We start from the raw sequence: 17,615 nt of genomic DNA on the forward strand, positions 1-17,615 counted from the left end.
GCACAGAGGTGGAAAAAGCAGCCAGGACAGCTGTGGGATAACTCAGGGCTCCCTGCAATTGCCCCTCAGCAGGCAGGACCTTCTCATGGTGTATAAATGGGAACCTAGGAAACATAAATTGCCAGGAGTTCACCCTGGCTGGCAGCTCACTCATGTCCCCACTTTCAAAAGTGACATCAAAATGCAAATAAAAGAAGTCTGGACTGGTCTAGCAGTTACTGTCTCAGACCTTCAGAAACCTCCCCCTAATTTATTTTTTTTTTTTTACTCTTGAAGAAGCACCACTCCATTTTCCTCTCATGTCGAACATCAGCAAATCCCCTGGACATCCCTTGGTACTGCCTCAGTGTAGTCCATCTGCTGCCAAAACCCAAAATCCTTCCCTCCACAGCCAGATGAGTGCAGGTTATTTATTTTAGAGCCACACGTAAAACTGCCATAGAAATGTTGCTGGGAAGAGTGATACCTCTTTTGAATATAAAGAAAAACAGAAAATTAAGTTGAAAGAGATAGAGAAATTAATAGGAATAAGAGTGAAGGAACATGAGTGGATCCACACCATGACAGGGTTTAGATTGCAAGGGGGAGGAAGGTGAGGCACCCTGAAGATCAGGAAGAGCTCAGATGTTTGTTGTGGGACAGTTTGGAAGTCCAAGCAGTGGTGGTAGGGCGGTTTCCATCACTCTTTTTGAGGAGCTTTAACTGAGGGGCTTTCTAATGTTGCTGAAGTCAGTTCAGCTTCCTGCTTTACAGTGGGATATGAACTAATGAGAGGTTCCTGCTTCAACTTCTTCCAGAAAGAAACAGTTTCTCACCTCATGGTGCATTCAAGAACTGAGACAGCACATAATGAATGAATGGTTACGTGTGGGGGACTCCCTGAAAGTACTCAAGCTAGTTCTGATTTAAAATGCTAATTTAGGTGTCAGTGTTGCCTGATTTAAATCAGTGAAAGATCTGATCCTATCTCTAAAAGGAATGAAAAGTTAAAATGCATGATAGAGCATTCAACTGTTTATCTATACTTAGCTGTGTTTGGGGGGAAGGAAGGTGTTACAGTTTGTGTTGTTTTGTTGTTTTTCTTTTTTTCCTGTGTGTGTCTGCCTTTAATTAATTACTTTGTGGCCTCATTATCTGCTACTAGATGTACCCTGTAGGTGAGCAAAAAAAGCCCATGTTTGCCATTCTGAAAAGCAAAATCCTTCAGAGAATGCCATCTGATTCTGCTGCAATGCAGTGACTGGCTGGGGTTAAAAGCCTTGCATACAGTTCCTGCTAGCTGGTCATTAATCTCCAGGAAAAGCCCCATGTCCTAATTGCTATTGTATAATTAGTAACCTCTTCCATCTAACCAGTGTTAAGCTGAAATAGTTATGTGCCAAGTCACCATCATTCTCTCTAAATGAGGATCTGGAAATGCTGCTCAAAACAGTCAATTCTTATTTTTTCTTTTTTCATTCCTTTGAAAAATGATAAGACCAGCATCATCAGTGCTTTGTGGACAACTCTGAAAATCCACAGAGCTGCCACAGATCACTGCAGCATAAGTGGCTAAACAAAGTAATCCCCAAAATTGAAAATGTAAAGATGAGCAAAGTCTGTCAGGCTTCTTATAAAACTTATGTTGTAAAGGAACCTAAAATACCAGCCAGAAACTACCTCTTGATTTAGAGAATATGGAGCTGAAAGTAGGAAAAAAAAGACTTTACTACAACTGTGAACCTCAGGGCAGCCAAATATAACTAAGCTTTAAGAAATTGATGTAGTTTCCTTAATATCTATGGCCTGGGTATTTGAATGTTTGATATTGGATTAATTGATAGCTCAGTATCAATTGTAAGTTGATTTAAGCTTCCCTGTGGTATTTAGTATCTGTCTGGAAAAGGCTTCTGTCCTGAGGAAAATACAATTCAGAGGTAGAAACATTGAAATATTTGTTTTTGATAGTAGTGAATTGATTTCTATCAATAACTTAAAAAAATAATATTCTCAAAAATTAAAATATCATGCAAAGCAATATAAACTAAAAGAAAACCAAGTTCAGATGAAGACAATGTTTTAAAACTACTTTGGTTTTCTTGGAAATTTTCATCTAGGTGAACTTGTACTTCCTGAGGAAAAAAATTATTCCCAACCTTCTTTTCCACCAAAATAATTAGCATTCAGCCAGTTAGATTCTTGTCTTCAGTGTGATTGTGAAAAGATTTTAGAAAACTGACAGAGGTGGGTTGAATAATCAGCCATAAATAACAGCGGAATTGTACACAGGAAATTCAGTGACTGTTTTCTTCTCACCAACATAACTATAATTGGCAAAACAAAATTAATGCAAAAGAGATGAGCATCTGTTTTGCTTTAAGCCAGTCTCTTTCCTGGTGTAGTTTTCCAGGATTTTTTCTGGCTCACAAAACTATAGGATCAGGCCCAAAGAATTGGTGTGTACTGTAGTTTTGTGTTTCTGCAGTGGTGAATATCTGGTTGGAGACTGCTCTTCAAGCAGGGCATCATCTTTTCTCTTCTTTCTTTTCCTTCCTTCTTTCTTTTCCTGCTTTTTTCCTGTGTTACATGATTAAAATGATAGAGGAGTTTAAACAAAGGTCCTCAACTGTCTCTTTCTAAGGAGAGCTTGAAAAATTCAGGTTAATCAGCAAGAGATATTTAAATAGTTCCTCATTTTATTCCACTGGAATATCATATGGCATACTTAATGTGCTGTCAGTGGATTTTTATAAATGCTCATGTCCAAAAAAGGGAGGTCAGAAGCTCTACTGTCCTTGTCAGAAACTTTTTATTTCATTTTCTTCTCATTTAATCCCCTAGACAGAAGCATCTGAATATTTAGCACTCAGTGATAACTCAAACATAATTCCCCTTTTCTGTCATGTTTTGCAGAAGTTTCTTGGAGCTTAAGACAGGTTTTCCTTATTCTTGCAGTAATATTTCCAATATTCTATATTATCCTTTCTTAAATCATTATTTTGAGTTTTGAGTTTTGCTTGTTTCCCATGGCCTTAAAAAATTTTAAATTTTCAACATTCTTTAGGTTTGGAAAGGCACTTTTCTAACTAATTCTACCAAACATGATAAAGCCCTGATCTCTATGAAAACTTCAGCTGCTGTTTTATAGTATTTAAAAGTGGACTCTGAAATTTCTACAGTTGCTTTCTCTGTTCTCATCACCTTGGAAAATACATTTGATGAACAACAGTGATAAAGACAAGTCCTAGGACAGCAGACAAATATGATATTAGAGTGAAAATATGATCTGTCTTTAATTTCAAAATGTTGAGTTTAAATGTTTTTCCTACTATTTTTAATGACCCAAAAAACTAAAAAGAGGAGGCATTACAAAGAGAAAGAAAGAACCAGTACCCAGAACCCTCCTTTTCATTCTTTCTGAAGAAATTCCTTGAAATTATGTAGCATTTATTCTTTACTGCTTTGATTCCTCTTAGTCAGTTCAGATCGGCCTAAACATCTGTTATGTAATAATTTAGGCAGTACAAATATACTGCAGGTGTCCACAGAAAACCAAAATTTTGGATTTTGCCTATACCTATGTTATGGGGATTCATGTTGGCATGGATGTGTTTTACCTCTACATGCAAATTCAGAAACTTTAAAATAAATGTAGAAATTTCCTGACACATTATTAATGCAAAATGACAGAAAATGTGGAAAATCAGAAATATTGAATGCATTTCCAGACATTTTTTCAATAAACATACTATGTTTCTTTATGCATTGTAGCTGGATAATATCTTTAATTTTTTTCCAAGTTTTTATGTATGATTCTTTACTGTGAGTAAAAATGTAGGTGATAATCAAGTTTTTGAGCTATTAGGAGAAATGTAATAGAGAAAAAGAGTCTTAAACAGCCATAAAAGTTTCAGGAAGGAATTCTGCAGTCATATTCCTTTTCCTTAGAGAAATGTTTAGTTAAAAATAGTTTTAATACAGCTGCTTATTTCACCTTGGAGACAGAAAATTGCAATGGTTGCTTCATAGCTAACCCACTTTGAATCAATGTGTTTAAAGAGGTGAAAACCACCAGCGGATGAGGGAAGCAGGGTTGAGAAAAAGGTGGCTGTGGATGAGAGCCTTATCAATAAGTTACTTGTGGAAGGGAGAAAGTAATTGATGACTTGCACATCTCTGCTTAGCTTGTTTCCTCTCTGCCTTCTGGGTTTCTCTCTATTTTACTGAATGTTATTTGTGGGTAAAATTGAAATTAGGAGATGTTAATAGTTGTTGCAAATAAGAATTGGCTGTGTGGAGGGAAGCGAAGAATCTCTCGCAGGGATAATAAAAAGGTAAATAGTTCTAATTTGAGAAAACAGTAATTGACAAGCAGGCTGGTGTTTAGTAGCACTGTTTTCAGAAAGACTCTATCAGAAATATTTCACTGCAGATGTTATTAAAAAAAAAAAAAGGTGAAGAGTCACAAAGTCCAGGCCTGAACCCTCTTCTGTATCTCTGGAAAGAAATTCTGTCAGGTCTCAGAGTTTCACAGCTCTGCCCACCCAGGACCATAGAGTGCAGAGAAAGCAGTGAAGTGTATTGTAAATCTTCATATTTTCCTGAGTGTAGACCTTGTACCAACAACACTGGTAGGTACCTGCTTTTGCTAAATTATCAAAGTTTGTGATGATAACAAAAGTTACAAATTGTCATCAGAAGAGCAACTATACAAGGAGGCAGGTGTGAAGAAAGAGATTTAGACAAGCTTGAGCACTAAATGGCATTTAATACTCTTTGATGTACCACTTTCTTGCTATCCATTTTCCTCTCTTACCCAGAGCACAGAAGAGGCCTGGAGTTTAGTGCACAGACCATCACAATGTATTTAATTTGAGTAATTCCTGTTTACATTTACATTATGTCCAGAATCGTCCTTGTTGTTTTCAAACATTAATATTCTTCAAAGAAATCTGTTCCATCACAGTGAGTGACTGGCTGGGGTTAATGGCCCTTGGCACAGCTCCTCCTAGTTGGTCATTAGTCTGCAGGAAATGCCCAGTGCCTTAATTGTTATTGCTTAATTAGCAACCTCTTCTGTGGAAGCAAGTGCCATATGACCTGAAATAGCAATGTACACAGCAACAGTCATTTTCTCTGAATGTTTGAGCTATGCCATAGGCGGATCTTGTGCAAGTGAAGCAAAGCATGGGAAGTTCATGTATACTCAAATAACAAGGATCATGCCACTAAAATAGAATTCTGCTGATATGATTGACAAATATGTTTTTTTTTGATTTCTGGGATGGCAATAGCTTAAATCAGTGACTAACCAGAAGTCTAAAATTTAAAATGAAAAAGTCTGTGTTTGCCTTATTCCTCACACAATTTAGTGTTCCATATTTCTAATCAATGCTGCCATTATATTTGCAGTCTGTCTGTGGTTAGCCATGGCTTTAATCACTGCAGAGTCTGTGTGAATGCACAAAAACAAACCCAGAGCACATTCATACACCATTAATGGGCATTTTTTGCTTAATTCCTGGGTCATGAGAGCCTGTTCTCTGCACCCTTGGCCATTCCCTTCTCCTCTCTGTTGTGCTTTGTTTTCTTTTCCCACTCTTTGCCTACTTTCAAATGGCATGGTTTGAATTGCAATCCCTTGTAACAGTAATTAACTCTTCTGAGTGCATGTGTGGTACTTACCCCACACTGGGGTGTTACTCATTCCTGGAGTTCCAGAAGTTACACACCCCTGGAATATTGTGTAGAGAGACAATGCAGCACACTGATAAAGAAGCTTTTAAAACTTGAAAGTAGACTTGCATCCTTGCAATGGACTTTATAAAAACATAGAGAAATTATTTATTTGTTGAATGTAGAATAAAAATATGAATGGTTTGTGTATCGGTTTTCATTTTCTAAAATTCCATATTCCTTGCAGGTAAAATCTCAGTTCATCTGATATTTTTCCATGTGATAGAGTAGGAAACATTATATAAGTATAACCTTGACTATTTTGGTTTTTGTCTACATTTACAGTAAATGTTCATCATCACTATAACTCAGACTATTGAAGTCAATTGAAGTAGGTCCAGTGACATACAAGGGCTCAGATTCATAGAGATAATTTTGCAAATGAAATAGTTATGGACACTCTTTTCTAAAAGAAGATTAGATTACTTGGGTTACAAGCTGGAGAAGCTCCATAAATGTGGATGGTTCAGCATATGTAGAGTTTGAGCCCTGGTTCTGTAATAATTTTTCACACATTTTTTTGACTCATCAAATGGCAGCCCAGCTGTTCGACTTTGCTCTGTAATACCACTGAAAGTCTAACTGTCCTAGTCTACAAACACCAGTGCCAATGCCCATCTGCTTGTAGTAGCTGAAAAAAATGGGGACAGAACAAAAAGAAATCTTAAGAAGCTCATTTTAACTGCACTACTGGGTTTTGTGTGGTTCTGAAAATTTTAAATATATAGAGATAATATATATTTGTTCAGCTTTAGTCCAGCATGGTAGTAACAGAAAAACTGTCTTCTAAAGTGGGAGCAAGTGTTGCCCTAAGCATGTATGGAGCCATGTAGTAGCTGTAAATAATTTGTTTTGATTCAAACTGTGGACAAAATATCCAGCTAAGTTGAACTTGGGGACTTCTCTTGCTAATTGACCTTCAAAATCTGTTTTACTTTGACTTATCTACTTAATTACTGGTTTAAAAAAGATGAGTTTATTTTAACTAAAGAACTACCAAACATACTCAGTATAAATGTTACTAAAACCTGACCCTGTCCAAGCCTGTTCTTAACTCTGCATAAAACTTGTGCTAACTTAGAAAGAAAGCTAGAAAAATCAAATTCAGCTCAGAGCTGAGGAGACAGATAGCTAGGTTTGGTCCAGACCAACAAACATTAGAGAAACTTATAAAAGAGTAAAACCCTGCAACATTTATAGAAGAATATGTGACAAAAATGCTTTCATAATTTACCATACTCCGTGAATGCCATGGGAGTAATTGTTTCCTTTAAGTGCTTGGCAAACGGTGCTAGTATCCATTCAAAAGAGTAATTTTCCACTGAGAGAATTTCTTCTTGTAAGCACTTATGGAAAGAACAGCCAGCAACACAATGCCTTCTCTGCACTGCTCCCTGACTACATTCATGCAGTCAAAACAGGAGCCTGAAATGCAGAAGAAATGAACAGCTGGTATTAAAACAACAATTAGATGCAGAAAGATCATCTTGTCAGTAGAGCAGAAGTTTATGGTTATGGTGTGCTTGTACTTGTTTGTTTTCTGGTTTGTGTCTCTAAGCAAAACTCTTTTGCAGTTTGAGACAAAGTTCTACAATCTTAAGGAGATTTGCAGCCTTAAATGGGATTCACGTGTTAGGCAAAATCACCTCTTCTCCAATTTCTGTGTGAACTGCTGTCTTTTCTGTAACTGAATAAACTGTGCTATATGGACTGGACAAGCCTTGTTATTTAAATAGGTCCCCTGGCCTCAGTGACACAACCTGCAGGATTTCCAATCTTATAAAGAAAATAAATACATAACCTGTAAGATAGTTAAGAGATGGATATGTGAATAAATATGCATCTAATTAGTGAGTAATATGGGCCTATCTACTAAGGGAATATAGATGCAGCTGAGCAAATGGATAATGGTTTACTCAAGTCTGTTTGCAGCTGTGGTGAATTGTCTCCTAATCGTGTTGTTTCAGCTTGTCTCTTGTCTGCACAATGTATGGAAGAGAATCTTATTTCTGCTCCAGCAAGAGCTAAATTTTCAGAGCAGTACTGTTAGATTCTTTGTTCTGGCAGATATCAAAAATTTAAATTCACAGACTGTGAATGTCTTTCAAATATATATTTTTAAATCTTAGTCTCGGTGTTGCAATAGAATTTAGATGTCACCTTGGTTTGGGGTTTGTAGAAGCCAAAAATGAAAGATTATCCTAGCAGCATTTCTCTTACATGTGAATTTGGCATTTAGGTTATATCTCTGTTTACAATACAGCTGAAATTCAGTGAAATGGCATTTAAGGAGCTCTGCATGATTTTGCAGAGCAGTTTACACGTTTTCATCAGAACATAGATCCTTTCCTCCCTGAAGATGGATAAATTGCAACAAGGTTTGGCATAATTTTTGATATTTTCAATATATTGTGTAAACAAATTGGTGGAAATGGGGTTGTCATCATGAAAAATAGAATTTCTCATGTCCAGTTATACGATTTCTATGCCTGGGGTGTTTTTTTTGGTCAGAAATGCATATAGTTCTCATTTTTAAACATACTACCTTATAGAGCAGCGTTCAGGGGGTGAAAAAGGCTGCTTTCCAATTTTGTGCATTACCAATATTAACTGACTATAAATAAGCAAATATTTGTACAAGCATAGAGTGCAGATGATCAATACAGTATTTCATCAATAGTTTTGTCTGTAGCTTACATTTTGCAGAAAGATGGTTTAAAATTCACTTTTAGTTGTGTGCCTATTTTTGCCAAAAAGAAAAGGCACAGAAAAATTCTGCATTTCTGATCAAGCAACCAACCATTCTTTATGTATCCATCCTTCAAGAAGAATACTAAGGATGAATGGTGTATTTTCCGCTTTGCGTTTGTTGCTTCTGTCAGATCAGCCTTGCTTCTCATTCAGATTAACTTCACACAAAGCATCTGTCAGTTATTCTTTCACTTCACATCAGTGTTGTGATATTTCTTGAAGTTATAACAACTTCTGCAATTTAGTCTGCTTTTTAGGAAACCATATATTTGAATGGCACTTGAAAGTAGAGGTATTTTTTTCTTTTCTCTTTCTAAATTCTTCTTGTTCCCTTGCAGCATTGCATACTAGGGCCATACTGTGTAGTTATTACATGGATGGAAAAAATAAGTGTTTTCCTATCTAAAGATTATTTCTATAATCATAAAGTAAAATTAAATGTACCAAAGTTCTTATCCAGAATATCTTAAAAGGCATCTGGCTATAACACCAGGGAAGAACTGAGACAGAATATTTTTCCTGTATTTTCCTACAATTCAAATGCAAATAAATTTGCCAGGAAACAAAGAGAAAAATAAAAGCACAAGATAAAAACCATGGCTTAAGCTCAGACACATGAAATATAGAAATGACAGAAGCCCTTTTTCCATCCATCAGTTAGGTTTTTGGAAGTGGATACAAAGAGTGTAGGCTTGCATTTTGCTGCCTGATGCAGATGAATTCTCAAAATGCAATGTGGCAGTTTAATTGATTAGAGATCTAACAAAATTTTCTACAAACACTGGAACAAGAAATTCTTGAAAATGCTTCTCCAAAAATGCATGACTGATATTCAAAGATTAATTAGCTACTTACCATTTCTATAAGATTTCTAGGATATCAAGTAAAAACATTTAAAATTATTATTTTAATTTCAGTGGGACTTAATTTTCAAAGATAGCAGTTGGATCAGACTAATTCATTATGTACCAGATAGAGTGATCACCAGCCCTATAACTTAGTAGATATTAAATTGTGTGTATATTAAATTGAATCATAAATTCATGATTAACTTATTTGGAAAAAATAGCTAAGCTGTAATTACTTACAAAAATGTGAACAGCTCTTATGTATAAACTAAGATATGTATTATATGTAGCACTTTTACTGCACACTTTATATTTTTTAATGTATCCTTGGCATTACTTTGTATGACAAACAGTAAAGCAGAACTTCCCAGTCTTTTGAATACACTATACTTGCACCTCTTGCTATCTTCTTAGTCTCCATTTAAAGTTTGGAGTGCATTAAAAATTGTTTCTACCCTATGTCATGAATTCTAAAAACTTTCAGTATTATGGGTTTTGCAATTGCATATCTAATTTTATATCTTAGACTACTGTGGATGTTCTATTGCATAATTTGATTTTTTTTTCCTGTAGTTCATAAGTTATGTTTAAGTTTGAATTAATTACCCTGTGATCCCTTGTCTCATTCTCACCATAGACACAAAACAGAGATTAAGTGTTGCAACTGCAAGTCCACCTCGCTTATTCAGTTTTTATTGCTAACTTTAGAAGCTTATTCTTCTTTTATTTGAAGTGATGGTTAAAAAAAAAATAGAAAGAAATTAAGAAAAACGAACTCCAGCTGTACTTCTGAATCATTAAGGCAATGTCCAAAAAGTTTTATGAACTTAGCCAAACCGTTTCAAAATCGGGGAATTGTTGAAGGTTCGCATTTTACTTTTCTGGTTTCTCACTGAATACTGCTTTCACCTTGAGTGAAAAACAAGGCACAGTTATTTTAATTGGTTTTTAATTCTTTAAAACTGATGAATGCTGCCATCTTTTAGTCTTGGATGGATGAAAGGCTTAGGGGAAAAAAATATTAATGATGCATCCATCTTTCCTGCTGTGTTTTACCAACCTTTAGCCAATTGATATCTATGCACAAGCTGCTCCTGGAAGCAGAGCAGTGGGAAGGGCACAGTTGTCAAGTGATGTGAGGCAAGGTGAAGTGGATGTCATTTCTGCACTTTGTGTCATGGCATTTTATCTGTTCCCCAGTGGCTTTCTACAAACATTAAATTGGTCAGAAGCTTCTTCTGCTGCTGTAGAATAGGAAAGTTTTGAAAGAAATTAATTTGTGAATGTCATGCTGACTGGTATTACTGCATGTAATAAAATAGACTATTTTAATTACATCCTGGGATGATGTAGACTATTAAATAAAAATGTTAACATCTTCCTAACAACGAGAGCTGAAACATGTACAAATAAATGTTAGATCTTGATCATGGAGACTCTTGGCTATTAAGGTTGTCTATAACTTTATGTCTAAATCACTGAGGATTATAAGGTCTGTGAATCATCACTTTTCAGACACCCTCAGTTTTCTGGCATGGATTTTCTGACAAAAGTTTTAACTTCTAAAATGTAAGTTCAAATTATTCTTGAGGAAAATATTGTTTAACTAGCTAACATTAATTTTGAAAAGGCACAATTGGGAAGCTGACACAGATATTATCACGTGATGATGAATCTAACTCTGAAAAGCTTTGCAGCTTGTGAGATTCTGTTGAAATCCTCATAAAATTGAGATAATTAAATTTTACCAGACAATATTAATTATTTAGCAATAGTCTGCATAAAACCAAAGTCTGTCTGATGGAAACCCAACAGTAAATCTGATGTAAATAATCACATTTAGTTCACTACAAATCAAATTGAGTGGTTTTAAGTAAATAAGTGGAATGAATTTCTAATAGAACTAAACTTTTGATTGTACTTGCTATAGATTTTCAAAAAAATAAATGTTGTCCCCAGAGAACAGTCCAAAAATATAGAAGGAGCCTGATTCTGATCTCAAAATAATTTGGAAATACCTTATATATTTAAAAAATAATAAATGTTGTACCCCTCCAGTTAAAATGAATGAATCCTTAGCACATATGAGTTGGCATGGATCTATTGATTTTAGTGGCACAATATAATATTAAATCAGATGTGGCCTTTGAATACAAGAAAATCTCAACTGTTTAAATTGTTATTGTGCTAGTTTAAAATAAGCAATGAAATACTGTCAGAAATACTAGTAAATGGTGATACAATTTATTTGAAATGAGTTCTGATAAATGCCATGTCTACAGGAAGATGGAGATTTCCCAGATGCATCCTGTTGGTTGTCATATATATCATGGAATCTTAGAATTTCCTAAGCTGGAGGAGACACACAAGGATCATTGAGTCCAGTTCCTGGCCTTGCAGAGGACAACCCAAAAATCACACCATGTGCCTGAGAGCATTGTCCAAACAGTTCTTGCACTCTGTCAGGCTCAGTGCTGTGACCACTGCCCTGGGGTGCCTGTTCCAGTGTCCAGTCACCCTCTGGGTGAAAAACTTTTTCTGATATCCAGCTTAAACTTCCCCTGACACATCTTCAGGCCATTCCCTCAGGTCCAGTCAAAGGTCACCACAGAGAAGAGGTCAGTGTCTGCCCCTCTGCTTCCTCTCATGAGAAATTTTTAGGACCATGATAAGGTTTCTGCTCAGTCTCCTCCAGGCTGAACAGACCAAGTGATCTCAGCTGCTCCTCATGTGGTTTCCCCTCAAGGCCCCTCACCATCTCCATGGTCCTCCTTTGGATGGTCTCCAAGAGCTTTATATCCTTCTTTTTTGGTGGCACTCGGTTCTATAGGTGAGACTCTTTTGAAAATTCATAGAATTATAGAATGTTTTGGGTCAGAAGAGATTTTAAAATCACCCAGGTCCAACCCCCGTGCTGTGGTCAGGGACGGCTTCCACTCAGTCTGGCCTAGAACATTCCAGGGATGGGGCAGCCACAAATTATCTGGGAAACCATTGCCTCACCACCCACATGGTAAAGAATTTCTTCCTAATATCTAGCCCAAACCTACCCTCTAAATTTAAAGCCTCTCCCTCTTGTAGAAAGTCCTACTCCAACTCTCTTGTAGCCCCTCTTTAGGTACTGAAAGGCCTCACTTAGGATCACCTTAGAACCTGCTCTTCTCCAGGCTGAAAAATCCCGCTTCTCTCCGCTTTTCCAGTGTCTTGAAAAAGTTCTTTAAGTGTTTATCTGGCTTGACTATCTGGTTATATTATTTTGTGAATTGCACAGCTGCTTTCAACTGAACGCAAATATTTCCCTGAACTAATATATTCAATCTGGCATGAGAAGGAGCCAAAAACATAGAAAGGTCCAAGCCTGTAATTTTTACAGCCATATAACATGTGTAACAGGTAGACCATCCCCATCTCTTCTTCCTTTTTTGTTTCATATTTATTTACAATGCCTTCACCACTGCAGATATAATAGATTTTACTTCATGCACTATCAATTTAGTAATAAAATCAAGCCTCAAGTAAACGCACAGAACAGATTGAAATGTTTAAAAATGCTAAACAAACATCATAGATTTGCTGTTGTAGGCAAAATGGGTTGAATATTGAAGCAGATTAAGAATGTGGTAATTTCTTCTGTGAATGTAAAGATATACCTAAATTGTAATAATCTATTGTATAATTAAGAACGGTAAATGAAATTGTGATGGAACCTGTACTTTTAAGGGGACACTGTGAAGAGTGAAATAGCCTTTTTATGGCTTTTGCAGAACCTTGAAAATCTCAACACTTGCTGCAAGGGTGCAATGTGTTTGAGGAGGTAAAGTTTTTAGAAAGACTTGATATTCTAAGTGAGATAAAGTTTTTAAATAGTTGGAATAACATTTTTCCATTGTTGAAGATGTATGCAAAGTCTTGATTATGCTGTTAGACCAATGAAAGTTTTGGAGGCTGGAAGATTAAAAAGTAACTGGCAAGGTAAAATTTTCGCTGACATATGGAAACGCCTAAATGGTGCATAAGAAGTTTTCTTTAAGGTGTTTGCAATTGTTAAATTAGAGCATTACCAGATTGTTTCTCTGTTATGTTAGTGAGGTAGCTGAAAGAGGTCTGGTTTTTATCTTACTAACCAAGCCTGAGCATTCACAGAAAAAGACTGAGAATACAGGCTATTAAGCATGGAAAATTACCTAAGACAGATCTGTAATCACTTGGCTAAGAAAAGCTAGAGATGAGCTTTATCAGATTTTTAGCCATTACAGATAATTCCATGTCAGAAGCTACCATGGAATAATATTTCTGACCTCAAAATCTATGAAAGAAGATTTAAGTTAAGGCTGTGATATACCTCAGTAGAAAATGAGGACCCAAATTTATGCATTTCAATCACATTTCTTCACTGGTATGAAACCTGGGAATGCAGAAGTGGCAATAGAAGCAGAAATAAATGCAGTCCTGCTGAGCTTGAAGTTATTCAAGGGTGGCAAGTTTGTCAGTTTTACAGCACACCTTCCAGAAGTGTTTACAATGCTAATAGAGTTATATAAAGGGAAACTTGTGATTTTAAAGGCCACTGAGTCACATTTTGCCCTCAGTGAAGTGGAGCAGTCAGTTGCCAATACAGACAGGTTGCACAGTGTAATGTGAATTCAAAAATCCATTGGACCCATCCAGCAGTGTCCAAGCAGAAAGATTGTGGATCAACATGTGGAGCAGCTGCTAGGAAGGGAATGCTCTGTGTGTCAGAAAAGTCTGGCAGTTGTTCCTCCTGGTAAACTTGCTTTTCACAAGTGAGTGTGAGGAGGGTTGCATTACAATCTATCAGCGTGGGTTTTTAGAAAATCATGGGATGAAATAAAAATAAACCCCTTAACTTCTGCTGCATAGTAGCAGTGTTCCAATGTGACACTGTGATCAAATGAGAGATTCTCTGAAATAAAGGGAAAGCTGAAAGCATGACAATTGATAGAAATATGACATGACCAGAGTTACTCAGCAAAACCAATTAAAAGTTTTGCCTTTTTTTCCCCTCTCCTGCTAAATTGTCAAGGTTTTGTTCAATCTTCAAGAAAATAAAAGAATCAATTTTCTGATTTTTTTAATCTGACCTGTTTAGGAAAATCACTGAAATTACTTAAGCACTTGTTCAAAAACAGAAGGCTTAATATATTGGAAATGCTCTTTCTGAAGGAGCTTTTCTAAAATATCCCACCCATTCATAAATAAATGTTAGAAATAAAAGCACTTTATGATATCTCTTTTTTTGTGAAAAAATTTGCAGCACATTTTCTTGTGGTATATCAATGGATATATTATGCTGTAGCTGGACTGAGACATTTTTACGGTGGTCACCATAAAGGCAGCCTGTTCTCTTGGAGAGTAGTTGAAATATTTATATGAAGCAAACCTGAAATTTATAAAAATTGTTACTGTCAATATTCAAATAGGAATTTAATTATGAACTGTGAAATTAACTCAACAATTGAACCAGGAGGACAAAGCAGAAAACAAAGCACATCTTGGATGTTGAAATAGGAAGATGATGCCTTGATATGCAACTATGGGCCAGTTAAAGGCATAAGATCCTCTTCAGTACTAATGCCTAATGTCATCATATAACATAATATAGTAAAATCTATCAGATATGTTTTATTATCTAAGCATTAAACTTAAAAAAAAGTAATACTTACTGTTCTGTTTTTTTGTCACAAAAGGGGCTGCTAGGTTTTTAAGAAGAGTAAAAATAGCAATGCTGACACCTGTCAGTGCAGTCTGGCAAATTTTCTGATGTTATCTAGAGTGTTCCCAAGTGCACCCCCTCCAGCAGCATAGACAGTAATCTGAGTTATGCAGGCAAACCTTTTTGCATTAGTCTTTGATTTCTGTGTTATATTTGTGTACTTCCTGCGGGGGCATGGTTGTATTGTGATGATTTAAGCAAAAATAGTGTCTTTGGTGTGTGCTGAATATAAATCCAGAAGAAATGTAGGCAGGTGAATGCCTACATCTTAATTACTTCTTCAGTTAAATGTCTCCGTTTCTTTTATCAAACACAAAGTCCACCATTTTTTAATTCTCATTTTCATGTGAGCATGTTAATATGTGAATGACTCAGGATTCCCAAACTGTAGAAAATTGAACAGAAAAAGAAAAAAAGTCCTGTATTTTAGTTACCAATTTTATTTTTTGGATTTTGTAGTAATTGACTAAATGATATTTCTTTGTACTCTTATATTTATTTTCTTTCTTCCATTCTTTTACAAATCAAAATATCTATTGTGTATGTCATCCATTAAAAAAAAATCTTTAGCTCATTTTTGAGAGCAGTTTTACAGGCAAAAAACTACAAACAGGAAAGAATTTTATCTTCAGATAACATCAGAATATAGTAGCAGTTACTTGGCAGAGTTTTTAATTTTGAAAGATTGCCTGCTTTATGTAAATGGTGATATAAGACGTAAACAGAATATAGTGAGTAGCCTGCAAAATGAAAAATTCGATTTAAGATATATGAAAGTATACACCATTTTCACAATTTTCTTTGTTGATGGCAGTTCTTTCCTCAAACCTGTGGATAATATAGAAGCCTGGAAAAAGATAAATTTTCCTCATAGGTAAATGGAAGAGGCTTACTTGGCAATTCTGGTGTACACACTTCAAAGTCTCTCAAGTATGAAGACAATTTAGAAAATACTGTATAGGAATATTTTCAACAGGTCTTTAGGGAAGCAAGTGCTATTTTTGGCAAATTCTTGTACTAATTGGATTGATGGATAGCCATGGCCAAAAGGTAAACTCTTGTACAGCTAAATGTAGCATTTATAGAAGACTTGATCCTCTTGGTGTATTTTCAGTGAATGGAAAGGAGCAGAGCTTGTTAGATACTTTTTAACAAAGCAGATTTTTTTTTTTCATTAATAAGGCCACTGGGTTAAGTGGAAGTGGATGCTGCATATCTATCTTAAAATTCAAAGATCTGTTTTCAAGAAACCAGGCTAGAAAAAGTTTAATTATTTTGTGCAGGTAAAAATGAAATATTTAAACTACCTTTCTAATTGTGGGAATTTATATCATCTTTTTTTCTTTCTGTATTTCTTAGAAAGTCATAAGCATAAAAAGCCTTTTAAGTGTGATGGTCTGAGTTGGTATATTTCTTAGATATTCATGAGCTCTGATAACCTTTAGTCATTTCCTGGCGAGTGAACATTTTCTCCACACTTTACAGCATTTCCTTTGCATTTGCTACTTTTTTGTTTGTTTTGTGGCTTTTGTTTGTTTTAGTTTTGTTTTCTTTTTTCTTTTTTTAATTCTATGTTGAGATGCTCAAAATAACCACTACTGAACAACAGTTCAGGAATTAGCATAATGGCCTTCATATGATTCCTGTCTGTGTTGTGCATCTCAATAGGGAGCTGTGAACTCTCTCTGCATCATAGGGAACTCTGTCTGGCATCGTCTTTTTCCATTATCAGCTTTAACTTTTTCTTATCATATGCAGTGGCACATGTTAAGAAGTCATTTCCGTTGCTGTCAGTGCTTCTAGTTTTGCATTCAAAGCCAGGTGCAACCCCCCCTGAGGTCAATGAAAAATGCCCTTTGAATTCAGTGGTCCTTACATGAGATTATTTATGTCTATAAATGCATTTTTGTAAAAAAGATATACCTAAATTTTATTTGTTTATAAATATTTTCAGTTATCTTTATTCTCCGTAGTAATGGTAGTAAGTGTAAGCATTTTGGGGTTAAGCCAGCAGGAGAGATATGGATTCTGTACTTCTGTATAACCAGAAGTAAAAGTCATGTTGGAAGTAATCAGGGAAGATAGTTCAACCATGAATTTGCACATATGAAATAGAAACTTTTTATTGTTTTTAAATATGTAAAAACATATTTAAAATATGTGTATTTTAAAGGAAAGAAAAATATAGAAAAATGTAGGAAAATGACCTTTGCTTATAGGTTTTGATGTATAAGCCAAAGTAACCATCTAAATGCTAAATGATCCTACTGCAGTTTATAGAATTTCTAAATTCAGAGTGCTGTGAGCACTAGAGAATTCTAATCATGTTTCAAAGCAATTATTTGTTGTTCAAAATCTATTATTAAGTGCAGTAAATATTAATGGATTAGTAAGTTCAAAAATAAAACTTTTTTTTTTCTTTGGCTTATTATTCCTTATATAACAGGTATATACATATAAACACATAAAATGTCATCATCTCAGCTTTGCTAATCTTGTGTGCATTCCTGGAACTTCAGCTACAGGCTGTAGCTAGATCAGATCTGAGTGGAAGCAGAAATGAAACT

At 35.4% G+C, this 17,615-nt stretch overlaps 1 protein-coding gene and 1 long non-coding RNA gene across 32 annotated transcripts in view; both read left to right on the top strand.

Moving 5' to 3' along the window:
- Positions 1–17,615, top strand: part of NRXN1 (neurexin 1) — a 693,385-nt gene that overhangs the window by 37,111 nt on the left and 638,659 nt on the right. The window lies entirely within an intron of this gene.
- Positions 1–17,615, top strand: part of LOC141728479 (uncharacterized) — a 69,858-nt gene that overhangs the window by 31,661 nt on the left and 20,582 nt on the right. Inside the window, exon 2 of the long non-coding RNA XR_012579429.1 lies at positions 1–17,615. This exon is cut by the window's right edge and continues 20,582 nt beyond it. This is a non-coding gene — a long non-coding RNA (uncharacterized LOC141728479).

The sequence above is a fragment of the Zonotrichia albicollis genome, chromosome 3 (genome assembly GCF_047830755.1).
Source record: "Zonotrichia albicollis isolate bZonAlb1 chromosome 3, bZonAlb1.hap1, whole genome shotgun sequence".
NCBI classification, from domain to species: Eukaryota; Metazoa; Chordata; class Aves; order Passeriformes; family Passerellidae; genus Zonotrichia; species Zonotrichia albicollis.